Source organism: Loxodonta africana, chromosome 7 (assembly GCF_030014295.1).
Source record: "Loxodonta africana isolate mLoxAfr1 chromosome 7, mLoxAfr1.hap2, whole genome shotgun sequence".
Taxonomy (NCBI): domain Eukaryota; kingdom Metazoa; phylum Chordata; class Mammalia; order Proboscidea; family Elephantidae; genus Loxodonta; species Loxodonta africana.
The window spans coordinates 24,577,775-24,592,780 of NC_087348.1; the positions used below are offsets into that span (position 1 = coordinate 24,577,775).

At 37.3% G+C, this 15,006-nt stretch overlaps 1 pseudogene; it reads left to right on the plus strand.

Moving 5' to 3' along the window:
- The first annotated feature begins 9,136 nt into the window (after nucleotides 1-9,136).
- Nucleotides 9,137-10,478, plus strand: LOC111749095 (olfactory receptor 8K3-like; annotated as a pseudogene).
- Nucleotides 10,479-15,006: the final 4,528 nt, after the last annotated feature.

The window sequence follows — 15,006 nt, forward strand, 5'->3', positions numbered from 1 at the left end:
AGAAAGAGATAGAGAGTTAGAGAGATATAGAGATTGATGGAGAGGTAGATACACACATATTCTTATGAGGCAGTGACGATCACAGAGTTTTAAACCTAAAATTTTGGTGTATTAACCTGCAGGGCTATTCTTTTATTTTTAAAACCTCTGTGGTATATTCAGATGCATTTTTTAAAGATTATACTTAAATTTATCCATGATCTATCATGCAACATAGAAGTTCCAATATTTAACAGAGCATGTTTCATGTTCAAAAAGTTTTTTAATAACTTCCAGTAATTCCATAGGTGTCATCATCAGTATATTTTCTTCTTCTCCTATGCTACTGTATCATATTGTGATTTTATAAACTTTCTTTTTCATGAAAATAAAGGATACTTTTTTACAAGTGGGAGTTTATGGCATTAAGTTTTGACTATTTGTTCAGATTTCCTCATATATCTTAGGTTTCTCCATGAGAAAAAATATATGTACCTGATTTCTCACAAAAAACATACAAAGCATCAGTTACACTACAAATGCCCAACTAGAAATGAAAGTATTTTAATTAGACTAGAAAAGAAAGTAATCTAAAGAATGACACTTTTAGAAACTTTAGTCATAAAATAGTTGTTGTGGAATATAAGGCTGAGGTTAGTTACAAGGATAACATCTTAATGAACCTATTCTGGGTATTCATCATTAAAATGGTGACAAAGATCTTAAGTCACAGTCCAGAACAATATAACTATAAATATCTTAAAATCAAAACAATTAACATCAAAAAATAATAATTCCAAGTAACTACTGTCAACATAAAAAATGACAGATGATGATGATGATGATGATAGATATACAGACAGAAACACAAATAGGTAGACAAATAGTCTAGACACACTATTTTTACTTTCAAGTATCATAGACACATTGAAGCCTTTAACTCTCATTTATCCTTCCTAACAATCCTGCAAAAAAGAGTTGGAATATGATTTTTCAGGTGGGGATAAAAAGATTCACATAACTTATGTTATTTGCCCAAAGCACCACATTGTATGCATTACAAATGGAGGTATAGCAGAGGTTGCATCAATGTACATGTATCTCTAGGGATGTTTTCTTGTATAAAGACAAATAATTTCCATCATGAACAATTGTGTATCTATTGAAAACCTGTCTAGTATGTTGATTTTCCATCCTGAAACATGTATATATACATGAGTTTTTGTAAGATAGTATTTTGAAGGACAGGTTTCAAAATGTATCCGTGTATTTTTTTTAGGTATGTGAAAAAGATTAAAGATTTAAGAAGAGTGTAATAAATATCCATGTACCTAACAACTAAAGATTTAACACATTATTCATTTTTGTTTCCTCTATCTACCAATGTATCCATCAATCTAATATGTATATGTGTGTGCAAAATTTGTGTTAGTTGGATATGTATTCAAATATCCTACAATGGAATGTTTGGATTTATACTATTCATGCTGGTTTTGTATACTAAAAACCTACCAGATGATATTGCATAAAAGCTATTGATGATGCTAATGTCTCCATTCACAACAGGTTACCCGATAGACCTAGATGGACAAACACAATCTAACAGTGCTGAATCAATTCATTCTGATGGGAATCACAGACCGCCCTGAGCTGCAGGCTCCATTGTTCGGGCTGTTCCTCATCATCTACATGATCTCAGTGGTGGGCAACTTGGGCATCATCATCCTCACCAAGATGGACTCCAGGCTACAAACTCCCATATACTTTTTTCTCAGACACCTGGCTATCACTGATCTTGGTTATTCTACTGCTGTGGGACTCAAAATGTTGGTAAATTTTGTTGTAGGTGAAAATACAATCTCTTATTGTTTTTGTGCTATACAGCTAGCTTCCTTTCTCTTGTTCATCATTAGTGAATTATTCATTCTGTCAGCAATGTCCAATGACCGCTATGTGGCTATCTGTAACCCTTTGTGCTACACAGTCATCATGTCACGAGGGGTGTGTTCTGTGCTGGTGGCAAACCCTTATCTCTACAGCACATTTGTTTCCCTTCTGATCACCGTAAAGATTTTTAATTTATCCTTCTGTGGCCACACTGTCATCAGGCATTTCTACTGTGACTGTCTTCCGTTGTTATTTTTGCTCTGCTCAAACACATGTGAGGTCAAATTGGTCATTTTCATCTTATCTGCTTTTGATCTGATTTCATCCCTTCTAATAGTTCTTGTTTCTTACATACTCATAAGTGTATCCATTCTCAGACTGAACTCAGCTGAGGGCAGGCACAAGGCCTTCTCCACTTGTGGATCCCACCTGACTGTGGTGGTAGTGTTCTATGGGACTTTAATCTTTATGTATCTGCAGCCCAAGTCCAGTCATTCCTTTGACACTGATAAAATGGCTTCCATATTTTACACCCTGGTGATCCCCATGTTGAATCCCTTGATCTACAGTTTGAGGAATAGAGATGTAAAATATGCCTTACATAGGGCTTTAGGACGATTATGCAATATATTTACTCAAAGTTCACTCTACCATATGAGTCATATAATTTACATTTGGGCTTTAAACTTTTTTCTGTGTGCCTCCAGAGGGAATAGCAAACACAAAACGCAGAGATAAGTTCAACATACATTTCTATATCGCCTTCTACCTGTCACTCTACTAAGGCAATAAGCAGATTAATAAATGAAACAGTACAAAGTGTTGCCTTCCTTGAGCAGGAGCAATGCATTATAAGCATAATAATTAAGAAAGTTGATAGTATGTTAGAATGTGATGGGGGTGTTAGATTTTAAAAAAAGAAAATTGAATATCTTCAGTGGGATAGTGAAACTGTAATAGATACAGGAACATTTCCATGTACCTGGTGTTTTCCTCACCTAGTAGAAAAAAAAAAAAAGGAGAAAGTGTGTATGTGCTCGTGTGTACATGTGCACTTCCATAAACTTGCTGTTTTATTGCTGACCCTCTGCCCTGGGTAGCTAATTCTGATTAAAAGAAGGCTCAGTGTGGTGGGCTGATTTAAAGTACTCAGTCATTTGAATTCGCTCAAATGTCCACTTTCTAAACCCTGCCTTTACTTTCATATTTGAGCCCTTAGAGTCTGTTTACTTTGTTATTATTCTATTATTACTATATTGTAATATTAGTATAAACAGTAAAAAAAAAAAATAAACTTAGATTCAATGAGATCAGCTCAGTATCTGGTTTTCACTAAGTTAGCCCATTTTATCTGTATCAGTGGGTATACCTGTTAAGGTACATTTTTGAGCTCAGCCACAGAAGTTCCCAGGTGTTTTCATTTTTTCTGTCCCGAAATAATATTGCTTCCTGTTTCCATGCTTTTATCTCAAAGATTGTTCTCCTTATCTCTCTAGAAAAGAACAATTGCTCTTGTTTAGAAGTCATTTTCTAATTGTTTATGTGCCCTTGCATAAGAGGTCTATTGTAGGATGAGTTAGGTTTGTTGCCTTGTTTTTGTTTGGCTGGATTTTCTTAACCTTGATGAACATGAGTGTGAACTTTAGTTCGATCAGTATCTGCTGTTTGAATTCGTCATTCTGATTACTCTGCTTGGAAGAAGCATAAGGAGGTAGCCCATGGTTGGGCTATGCTGTGTTTCTAGTGAGAGAGGTGTGATATGTAGCATTTTGTATATTTGCAGTGAATTCTGGACATAGTTGCTCCATATTCCCTCCTAATTTTCCTGCATATTTTCTTATTCTTACTCTTTTATTATTCAAAAAATTTATAATGAGAAAAAAATAAATATTAGACATGCAAAGGTTGTCTTTAAAAAAGAATCCAATCTGGGTTTGAGGTTAGGACCGTACGAGGTAGGTTCTGATATATTTCCATGTTTTTTTTTTTTTTTTTAAACCCATTGCTGTCGAGTCGATTCTGACTCATAGCGACCCTGTATGTAGAGACTAGAAAACACATGAGAAAAATATCATTTATAAAGACAGGATATCTAAATGGAAATTTAAAACACACCCCATTCCCAATCATTCCAAGTGGCTGGATTGGGAAATTCTGATAAGCTTTTAGGGAAAAAGAATTAACCAATTGCACACAAACTCTTCTCCAAAACTGAAGAGGGGTATTTTGCATTTATGAGGATAGCTTTACTCTGATATCAAAGGTGGACAAAGGCATTAAAAGAAAACATCAGAGCACATATGTGAAAAATCTATAGTAAAAATTAAGAAATTGAGTCTGGCAATATGTAAAGACAGTAGTACACCAAATAGGCATGCTTCAGAAATGTGTGGATAGTTTTGCATTAAAAAATCAGTTATTGACATTCTCCATAATTACAAATAAAAATGGCAACAAAGCCATATAATAGATGTAGAGAAGCATTTTAAAAGTACCAATAATTGTGTTAAAACCTTAACCAATCTAGTATTAAAATGGAGCTTCCTCAAACTGATAGAGGGCACCTGTGAAAAACCTACAGCTATCATCACACATCGTATGAAAGACTGAATACATTCCCAGTAAGACCAGGATCAAAGTAAGTAAATCTACTCTCACCTAATCTATTCCACATTTAGTGGCTGTTCTAGGCCACACAATAAGGCAATAAAGAATTAAATAATTAAATAGAATGCATCCAGATTGGAAAAGGAGGAAAACTTTACTTATTGAGAGATGACATAATTTTTTTAAATAATTTTTATTGTGCTTTAAGTGAAAGTTTACAAATCAAGTCAGTCTGTCACATATAAGCTTATATACACCTTACTCCATACTCCCACTTACTCTCCCCCTGAGTCAGCCCACTCCCTCCTTCCAGTCTCTCCTTTCGTGAAGGTTTTGCCAGTTTCTAACCCTCTCTACCCTCCTTTTTTTTTTCTACCCTCCTATCTCCCCTCCAGACAGGTGACGCCAACACAGTCTCAACTGTCCACCTGATACAAGTAGCTCATTCTTCATCAGCATCTCTCTCCAACCCATTGTCCAGTCCCTTCCATGTCTGATGAGTGTCTTCTGGAATGATTCCTGTCCTGGGCCAACAGAAGGTTTGGGGACCATGACCACTGGGATTCTTCTAGTCTCAGTCAGATCATTAAGTCTGGTCTTTTTATGAGAATTTGGGGTCTGCATCCCACTGTTCTCCTGCTCCCTCAGGGGTTCTCTGTTGTGCTCCCTCACATGATTTTTTTTTTTATGTAAAAAATCTAATAGAGCCTAGAATGCAGTCACAGAACTAAAAAATTAACCTAGCATTTATTTGTGAATTTACTCTCAGCTTATAATTTTATTTTAAAAAAAGAAAAAGTTTTTCCTGGATTTTAAGTAGGCTTTCATTGAGTCTATATAACATTTGCAGATTTCGTAGCTATAACACCAAAAACGAAATTCATAAAAAGTTTGACAACAGGGAATATTAAACTTCTGTTCCTCAAAAGACACTTGTATAAAAACAAGTCATATTCTGGGAGATAATATTTTCAAGTAGTATATCTCATAAACGGTCTGTGTCCATAATATATATGTCCCTCCCCTCACCACCCCCCCATTGCTATCGAGTAGATTCTGACTCATAACAACCCTGTAGGAAAGATTAGAACTGTCTCACAAGGTTTTTAAGGATTGGCTGGTGGATTCGAACTGCCAAACTTTTGGTTAGCCATCCAACTCTTTAACCACTGTTCCACCAGGGCTCCGTAATACATACAGAGAAACGCCTTACAACTTAATAATAATAATAATAATGATAAAGAAAAAGAAACAGTCCACAAAAAATGATCATAAAAATGAACATTCACTTACTCGTAGGACATACTCAGCTGGCAAATAAACATGTTCAGTTCATTATCCATCAGTGAATTTCAGGTTAAACCCTGGTGACATAACTCTACATCTAGTAGAATATCAAGTGTTTGTTTGCTAAGTTTGTGAGGGAAACAGAACAAACAGAACATTCATAAACTGTTAGTGAAAAATTAAAATGATAAAAATATTTAAAAAATTAATTTGTTTTAAGTACCAGGGTCTTAAAAAGCTGAACATAGTTTTACCCTAAAATTTAACCAATTTACTCATATATACCCAAATGAAATGATAGCATTTATCCTTATAAATACATGTATAGAAATGTCTATAACAAGTTTGTTTCTAATACTCAAAAACTAGAATCAACCCAAATGTTCATCTACTTGAGAATGGATGAATAAATTGTGGTATTTCCAAGCAACTTAACAGCACTCAGTAATAAAAACTACTGAATTATTGGTACATGCAAACGCATGGATGACAAGTACAAATTGATACATCAGGCTTTGTCAAAATTAAAACAACCCACACTTAGACAGTTATCCCACAGAAATGAAAACTTATGTTCATACAAAAATCCGTACAGAAATGTTCAAAGGAACAGTTTTTATAATAGCTAAAAACTAGTAACAACTCATAATGTGTTTCTACGGGTGATGGGCAATCAAACTGCACTAAATCCATACCTAAAGTCATTCTCAGCAGTAAAAAAGAACAAAGTATTGAGGCACACAACAGTGTGGATGAACCTCGATAAAATTGTGTGAAGTGAAAACAGTCAATCACAAGAGGTTGTTGTTGTTGTTACCTGTCACTGAGTTACCTCAACTCAGGGCGACGTTATGTGAAACAGAACAGAACATTGCCTGGCCCTGTCCTAACTGCGAAGTCATCAGTATGTTAAAGTTCGTTGTTGCAGCCACTGTGTCAATTCATCTCATGGAGAGGTTCCTTCATTCTTATTGGCCCTCTCCCAAAAACTGGTCTTTCCTGATAACATGCCTGAAGCAAGAAAGCCAGACAGTGTTCTGTTGGAGGCAACAAAATATGTACCATTTCAGAATTTTTTTTTTTGTTAGGTGTTGTCCAGTAGATTGAAAATCATAGTGATGCACAGGACAGAGTAGAAATGTCCCACAGTGTTGCTTAGGCTGTAATATTTATGGGTGCAGATGACCAGGTCTTTTCTCCCCAGGAAAGCTAGTAGGTTCAAACAGCTAACTTTCCAGTTAGCATTGAGTTTTATAAATATATATGTGTATATATATATATATACACATACATACATATAACCAAAATCCAGTGATGTCGAGTTGATTTTGACTCATAATGATCCTATAGGACAAAGTAGAACTGCCCACAGGGTGTCCAAGGAACACCTGGTGGACTTGAACTGCCGATCTTTTGGTTAACAGCTGGACTCTTAACCACTACGCCACATAATAAGAAAAAAAAAAAGTCACAAAGGGATAAATTAGAAATATTTACAATGACAAAATGCAGCAAAAATATTTATAGCACTGTAAATATATATTCATAATGAAACATTCCACATAAATATCACACTTTATGAGGGTGTGTTGATATGGTAGAACATTTATTAAGGTGAGAAAAAAGTTTTGGAATGAAGATTGGACAAAATGAAAAACATAAAATACTGAAATATAGTGATGGAAAATAAAACAAACAAGCAAAAAACATAAACACATGATGGCAATTAACTATGAAATGAGAAACAAGGGTAACATTTCTGTTCCTGAGGTCAAAAAGGAAAAAAAAGGAAACCTTGAAAATAGCAATAACAGCAACAAAAACAAAAATAACAGTAAACTAGGAAGTGCTATCTCACATATGCACAATGTATTACTTTTATTCCATTTAAGTCTTTGAAATAATGCAATAGGAAAATGTTTAAGCACAACTTCATTTTGTCATCCATTTGAAGAGGCCACTGTAGAAATGGGAATATTGACAGTTCTGCTTTACAGATACAATATTTTAATTCAGATCCCCGTGTGGTAAAAATGGAATGCTAACAAAGTAAAATGCAAGACTATATGAAATAGATAAACACAGACATGCATACACACTCTATCAATAAAATTTTGGTCACTGGTGAATACAAAATGTCCTGGACAATTAAGAAACCACCCCCAGGTATTTTGTTAAGCTTTCAAATGCTTCAGGAACAATCAACAAATTGTTTGGCATGTCCTCAGGGAGAATCTCCAAGGGTGAAAAAAAAATCCATAAATTCTTTTCACTCTACCATGTTAAGAAACACTTGGGGGAGTCAAGACAGATGATTCATTACAGGTAAAAAGACTGTTTCCATATTTTACAAAGAAATGAAAAGTTTCAGTGACACTTGCAAGGTCCCACCTTTATTCAATGGCAAAGTCATTGCAAAATATTAAGATTTCTGAGTCAGTTCTGTGTGCATTCCACTTTTCAGTAGTGCCTGAGACTAGGATCTCTGCACACTTTTTTCACATTATTAATTTTTTTTTGAATATTCATACTTTGTTTCAGAGGCTGAATGCTCATAAGTATCTTTGAAACCTTATGACTAAATAATATTTTTACTTTATATATGTAATTATATGAATAATAATAATAAAAAAATCCAGGAGTCTATTTTGCCTCAGTCCTACCCTGTGTGTGTCAGAGAACTGTGGTCCGTAGTTTTTCAATGGCTGTGAACTTTCAGAAGTAGATCTTTCTTTCTTCCAAGGTGCCTCTGAGTAGATTCGATCCCCCAACCTTTCACTTTGTAGCAGAGTGTTTAACTGTTTAACCACCCAGGTGGCCTAATTATGTGAATAATAGAGCTCAAATATGAAAGTAAAGGAAGCATATGCAGTATTAAAAATACTGTAGCAGAATTATGAAGCTACTGTTTTCAGTCTCCAATGTTGATGTTCTTTCAAATCCTTAGTTATAAGCTGGTTCTAGGCTCTTTCTATGTCCCTCTCAAGTGTAATTTTAATATATAATGTATCTTTAAATAATGTATAAATGTAGATTTTTGCTGATCTCTCGATGAGGAAATATCGGCCAAGCTCTTAACCACTGCTCCACCAGGAATCCCATCTATGTACATGTATATGTACCTGTATATGATTATGTATTGTGTATATGTTCATGTATATGTATGTATATGTATGTCTACCTATACATGTTCACCTACACTTACAACTACGACCTTATCTGTGTCTATCTCTATCTCTATGTTTATATCAGGGTTTCTCAACTTCTGCCATAATGACAGTTTGGACTGGAAATTTTCTTATTGCGTGGAGTTACCCTGCATATGGTAGAATGTTTAATAACATCTGCATATGGTAGAATGTTTAATAACATCCCAGGCTTCCATTAGATATGAATAGTACCCTTCTCCTAGTTGTGACATCCAAAATGTCCCATGCATTGACAAATGTTCTTTGGGGAGCAAATTTTACCCACTTGATAACAAGTCAGATTTCTCTTTCTTTCCCTCTTTCCTTCTCTCTCTATCTATCTTCATGTGCCTATACTTTATTTGTGGTAATTTCAAATAACTGTACTGGAGGGTTTGGATTTATCTTATTCATTTAGCATATTGCCTTTGTAGACTAAAGATCTACCAGATGATGCAACATAAAACCTATTGACTCTGCTGATGTCTCTATCCACAATAGGTTTCCTGATAGACCTAGATGGACAAACACAATCTAACAGTGGTAAGTGAGTTCATTCTGTTGGAAATCACGGACCGCCCAGAGCTGCGGGCGCCATTGTTCGGGCTGTTCCTCATCATCTACATGATCTCAGTGGTGGGCAACTTGGGCATCATCATCCTCACCAAGATGGACTCCAGGCTACAAACTCCCATGTACTTTTTTCTTAGACACCTGGCTATCACTGATCTTGGTTATTCAACAGCCGTGGGACCCAAAATGCTAGTCAATTTTGTTGTGGATGAAAACACAATCTCTTATTATTTTTGTGCTACACAGCTAGCTTTCTTTATTGTGTTCATAAATGCTGAACTTTTCGTTCTATCAGCAATGTCCTACGACCGCTATGTGGCCATCTGTAACCCTCTTCTCTACACAGTCACCATGTCACAAAGGGTGTGTCGTGTGCTGGTGGCAATCCTCTATCTTTATTGTGCATTTGTTTCTCTTCTTATCACCATAAAGATTTTTAATTTATCCTTCTGTGGCTACAACGTGATCAGTCATTTCTACTGTGACACTAACCCCTTGTTATCTTTGCTCTGCTCAAACACACATGAAATTCAATTGATCATTTTCATCTTAGCATCTCTTGATTTGATTACATCCCTTTTAATAGTGCTTGTTTCTTACCTGCTGGTTTTTGTAGCCATTCTCACGATGAACTCAGCTATCGGCAGGCACAAGGCCTTCTCCACCTGTGGATCCCACCTGACGGTAGTGATAGTATTCTATGGGACTTTAATCTTTATGTACATGTAGCCCAAGTCCAGTCATTCCTTTGATTCTGATAAAGTGGCTTCCATATTTTATACCCTTTTTATCCCCATGTTGAATCCCTTAATTTATAGCTTGAGGAACAAAGATGTAATATACGCCCTACATAGGATATGGAAAAAAATGTGCAACATCTTTTCTACAGTTTGATGCACCATGTGGTTCCTATAAATTACATAACTGACTTCAAACCTTGTCCATGTGCCTCCATAGGGTATATAAAAAAAACAAAAATTGGAGCACAAATACATTCCACATACATTATAAATATCCTGTGTCAGTCAGTCTTCTAAATGCATTGATGAACAAAAGAATAAAAACCTTTGCCTTCCTTGAAGAGATGGATCACAAATATAATAATAAAGTAAATTTTATAGTAGAGAAGAATGTGTTGAGGCCCTGGTGGTGCAGTGATTAAAGTGCTTGGCTGCTAAGTGAAAGGTCAGCAGTTCAAACCCACCAGCCAATCCCTGGGAGAAATATGTGGCATTCGGCTTCCATAAAGATTTACACCCTTGGAAATCCTATGGGGCAGTTCTACTCTGTCTTGTGGGGTCACAATGAGTCAGAACCTACTCAACAACAGTGCATTTGGGTTTTTTGAGAAGGTGCTAAAAAACAAAATCCTTTGCCATTGAGTTGATTCTGACTGATAGCAGCCCTATAGGACAGGGTAGAACTGGTCCTTAGATTTTCCAAGGAGTGGCTGGTGGATTTGAAATGATGACAGTTTGGTTAGCAGCCAAGCCATTGCCCAGTGCACCACCAGGGCTCCAGGAGAACGTGTGGGGAACCAAGAAATCAAGCAAGGAGTGTGGATATGCTGAGTGGGAGTGGGAAAAAAGTACTACATACAAAGTGGAGTTAATGATCCTGGTCTGTTTTTCAACTATTGGAATAAAATTTTGCAGTGTCAGTACTTGTGTTTGTATATGTGTGTGTTTGTGTAAGCCCTTGCCTTCTGTTTTAGCCTTCATAGTTTCTGAATGTGGATATTAGATTCAGCCAGGTTGCAATGACTCTCAGTGTAGTGTGATGATTTGAAGTACTCGGTCATCTAAATTGGCTCAAATGTCCCCATTCCAGACCTTAGAGCTCCATTCTTTTCTTATTAATGCCTTTACTTTCACATGTTAATCTGTTAACTCAGGTTGGATTGCTATTTAACAATTCAAACGTTTAGCTCAGCATCTGAATTTGTTTTAGTCAATGCATTTTGCCTAGATCAGAATGTACATGGGCTAAGAGAAATTTCTTGAGGTCATCTGCAGTTGTTTCCAGGTTTGGAATCCCTTCCTCACTAGTCAAAACCAAAAAAACCAAACCCAGTACCATCGAGTCCATTCCAGCTCATAGCAACCCTATAGGACAGAGTAGAACTGCCCTATAGAGTTTCCATGGGAGCGCCTGGTGGATTCAAGCTGCCGACCCTTTGGTTAACAGCCGTAGCACTTAACCACTACACCACCAGGGTTTTCTCCCCACTAGTTCTTATTTAAAAATTACCTTTTTTTTAGACTTGTTATCTTTTCTTATCTATATGAAAAGCATTTTAAGATTTTTGTTCAATTATTTCTTTGTGTATTTCCTTGAGTAATAGGATATGCTATGATGGGCTAAATTTTTTGCCTGTCTTTCATTGTTTTGGCTTTTCTAATATTTGGTCAAATTTTATCATGCACTATGTTTTCATTAGAAACCCTGGTTGTGTAGTGGTTAAGTGCTACAGCTGCTAACCAAGAGGTCAGCAGTTTGAATCTGCCAGGCTCTCCTTGGAAACTTATGGGGCAACCTTGTTCTGTCCTATAGAGTTGCTATGAGTAAGAATCAACTCAACGGTATGGAGTTTTTTTTAAAGACTTTCATTGACTTTTGTATCCTACGCTAATCCTATTGTTTGTACCAGGACGTATTTCTAATTAAAGCAAGGTCTGTTACGTGGCAAGGATACAGTTATCTTGCCTTATGGACATAGTTGCTCCATGTTGCTCCTCAAATTTTACCATGTATTTTTGTTTATTATTATTATTTTTTAATTCTAGGATTTTACTGAAGCTACTAGAGTCTAAATTCTTTTCGTGGCTCATGATCATGAAATAAAATCCCTTGTGTAGCAAATGAAATTCAAATAAAAATAGTTCATTGGAATATGAGAGAAGGTGAATTTTATATTGTCATGTTTTTAAAAAAGGTTGAAGCCGTTGGAAGGTAAAGATGACCATGAAAAGACAGAGCTCCCCAGGCTGGGGAATATTACACTGCCTCCAACAGCTTGCTTGGCACCCCACTTTAGCTTTACATTAGAATCCTAGTTTCTTTGCTTGATATTCCCCATAGCTTTATGTTAAAACCCTGGTTCCCTAATTTTAGCTGCTGCCTGAACTGGAGGAAATCGGCAGAAACTGGTTTAGATGCCGTGTTGACATTCAGGATAACCTTTTAAACCTCATACATAGTATATTCTTCATCTCTGGGTGGAGTGTAACCACCGTATTCTGAACATATGATGCATGAAGTTACATTTAAACCACACTGCCCCTAAGTAGTTTGATTAATAATGTTGCTGTTATAATTTATATGAACTTCTTACTCGTAATCCCCTTAAAAGTAACCTATTGCCTCACTCTCATTGAGCAATCTTGGCAACATCAGACCCAACTGTTTCTTGCCTTGCACAATGAAATAAAGATGCCTTTCTGCACTCCCGCTTGAGTCTCTGGTTTACTGGATGAGACAAGTCACAGCGAGTGGGACCAGGGATTTCCACAGCAACAGTGAGCACATCCAGGTAATAATATCTCATACTTATTGACTGGTGTATCACAGGCATTCTTCAAGGTTTAATTAATTTAATTTTCACAACAGCTCAGTCAGGCAGGTTCTATTAATATTTACATATTTTAGATGATAAAATGGAGATCCAGAGATGGTAAATAATTTTCCCAAGTTCAACTCCCAAAGGATAAATAAGTAGTTCAAGTTCATAGTGTTCTTAAGCATTAGAGTCGAGTTTCAAACATGGTCTAGCTCCAGATTCCAGATTCCAGGTTCATAGAAGCTAGTTTAAATAGCTTCTTAATGTCAATTTTCTGCTTTAAAGGCGTCATCCCTGAGATGACAGAGATCAGATTACAAGAAGAGAAATAATAGGGGGGTTGACAAAATAGTGAATACTCAGGACAATGTCTGGGGGAGAAAATACATTCAATAGAGACAATGAATTAATATATTGACACAGCAAGCTAATTGATTCATTTGGATGCATGAATAGTTCAAACTAAATAATGGAAAACCATCACAATGTGGATGCGGGACATATTCTGGGCAGGTTTATAATAAATGTCCAGTGGAAGATATCAGGAATTATCATAAAGTAGTAAGGAGCAGAAGCCATGGTTACACAGTGGTTAGAGCTCAACTTCTAACCCAAAGCTCAGCGGTGCGAAGGCACCAGCATCTCTTTGGAAACGCTAGGGGACAGTTCTAGTCTGTCCTTTGGGGTTGCTAGGAGTTGGAATAGACTGGATGGCATGGGTTTGGTTTTTGCTTTAGTAAGGAAGAGGTTAAAAATAAATAAACAAGGAAATTCCCATTTTAAGAAATGATTTGAGAGGGGGTCAAGATGGCTGACTAGGTAGACGTTACCTCGGATCCCTCTTGCAACAAAGACTGGGAAAAACAAGTCAATCGATCACACACATGACAATATACGAACCCTGACCAAAAAACACAGATTTAAAGAGTTGACCTGAGTGACAGAGATCGAGAACGAGCAACTATGGGGAAGCACCGACTGTTTTCAGAGCCGGGAGTGCAGCATCCCAGCCGGGGAACCTTGGCACGGGGCTTTGGACTGGGCGCAGGGGAGCTGAGCACGACATCCTGTGATGGTGCAAACAAGAGGCGCAGCCCCAGCCACCTGAACTGACCTTGGGGGAAGCCCAGCTAGTGCACACAGGTGGTGCACGGACGCGACTGACAGGAGGAGAAGTCACCGGGAGGCAGCGACTGTTTTTGGAGCCGGGAGTGCAGCGTCCCAGCCAGGAAACCTTGACGCTGGGCTTTGGACTGGAAGCGGAGACGCGGGCCTGACCCTCAGGGGCAATCTACCCAGCCAGCGCACACAGGCGACTCGTCCCTCATGAATCTCAGATAAAGCAGCCATCCCAAGCAAGATAAGTAACTTTGTCTATATTATGGGGTGCTACTCTCTCCTGTTTTTCTGAACCCTTCCCTCCCCTTCCCAGGCGGCAACATTAACATTGGAATTTCGTGAGCCAGAGGGAGAACTGCTCCTCGGTTTGTCGTCGTTTCCTTTCTTTTTTTTTTTTTTGGTCTTTTCCTAACCCATTCTTCTGGCCTGAGAGAAGCAGCTACAAAAAACCCAGGGACCAAAAATCCTTCCCTAATTGGACTAAAAACACAGAACCAGCTCCAGCCAACCATATGTGATCCACAGTCTCAGGCTTTCATCCCTACAGGGAACAAGATGGCTATTATAATGCAAAGGCATTTCTGATAGGGATCTGACTACATTTGTTTTAGCGGATTTACTGGAAAGACAAGTTTTCCAGGTCTGATATCTCTGCATATTCAACAGAGCCCTCACTGACCCACAAGAGGGAACTGAGGGCTCAAGCTCCCCCCAGACCACCTAGCCTCCTGCCTTAGGGGTCTAAGGAGGTTGATACCTACTGATCTGTAGAGGTACTTGCATTGGGGACCTAAGGTACAGCTGCAG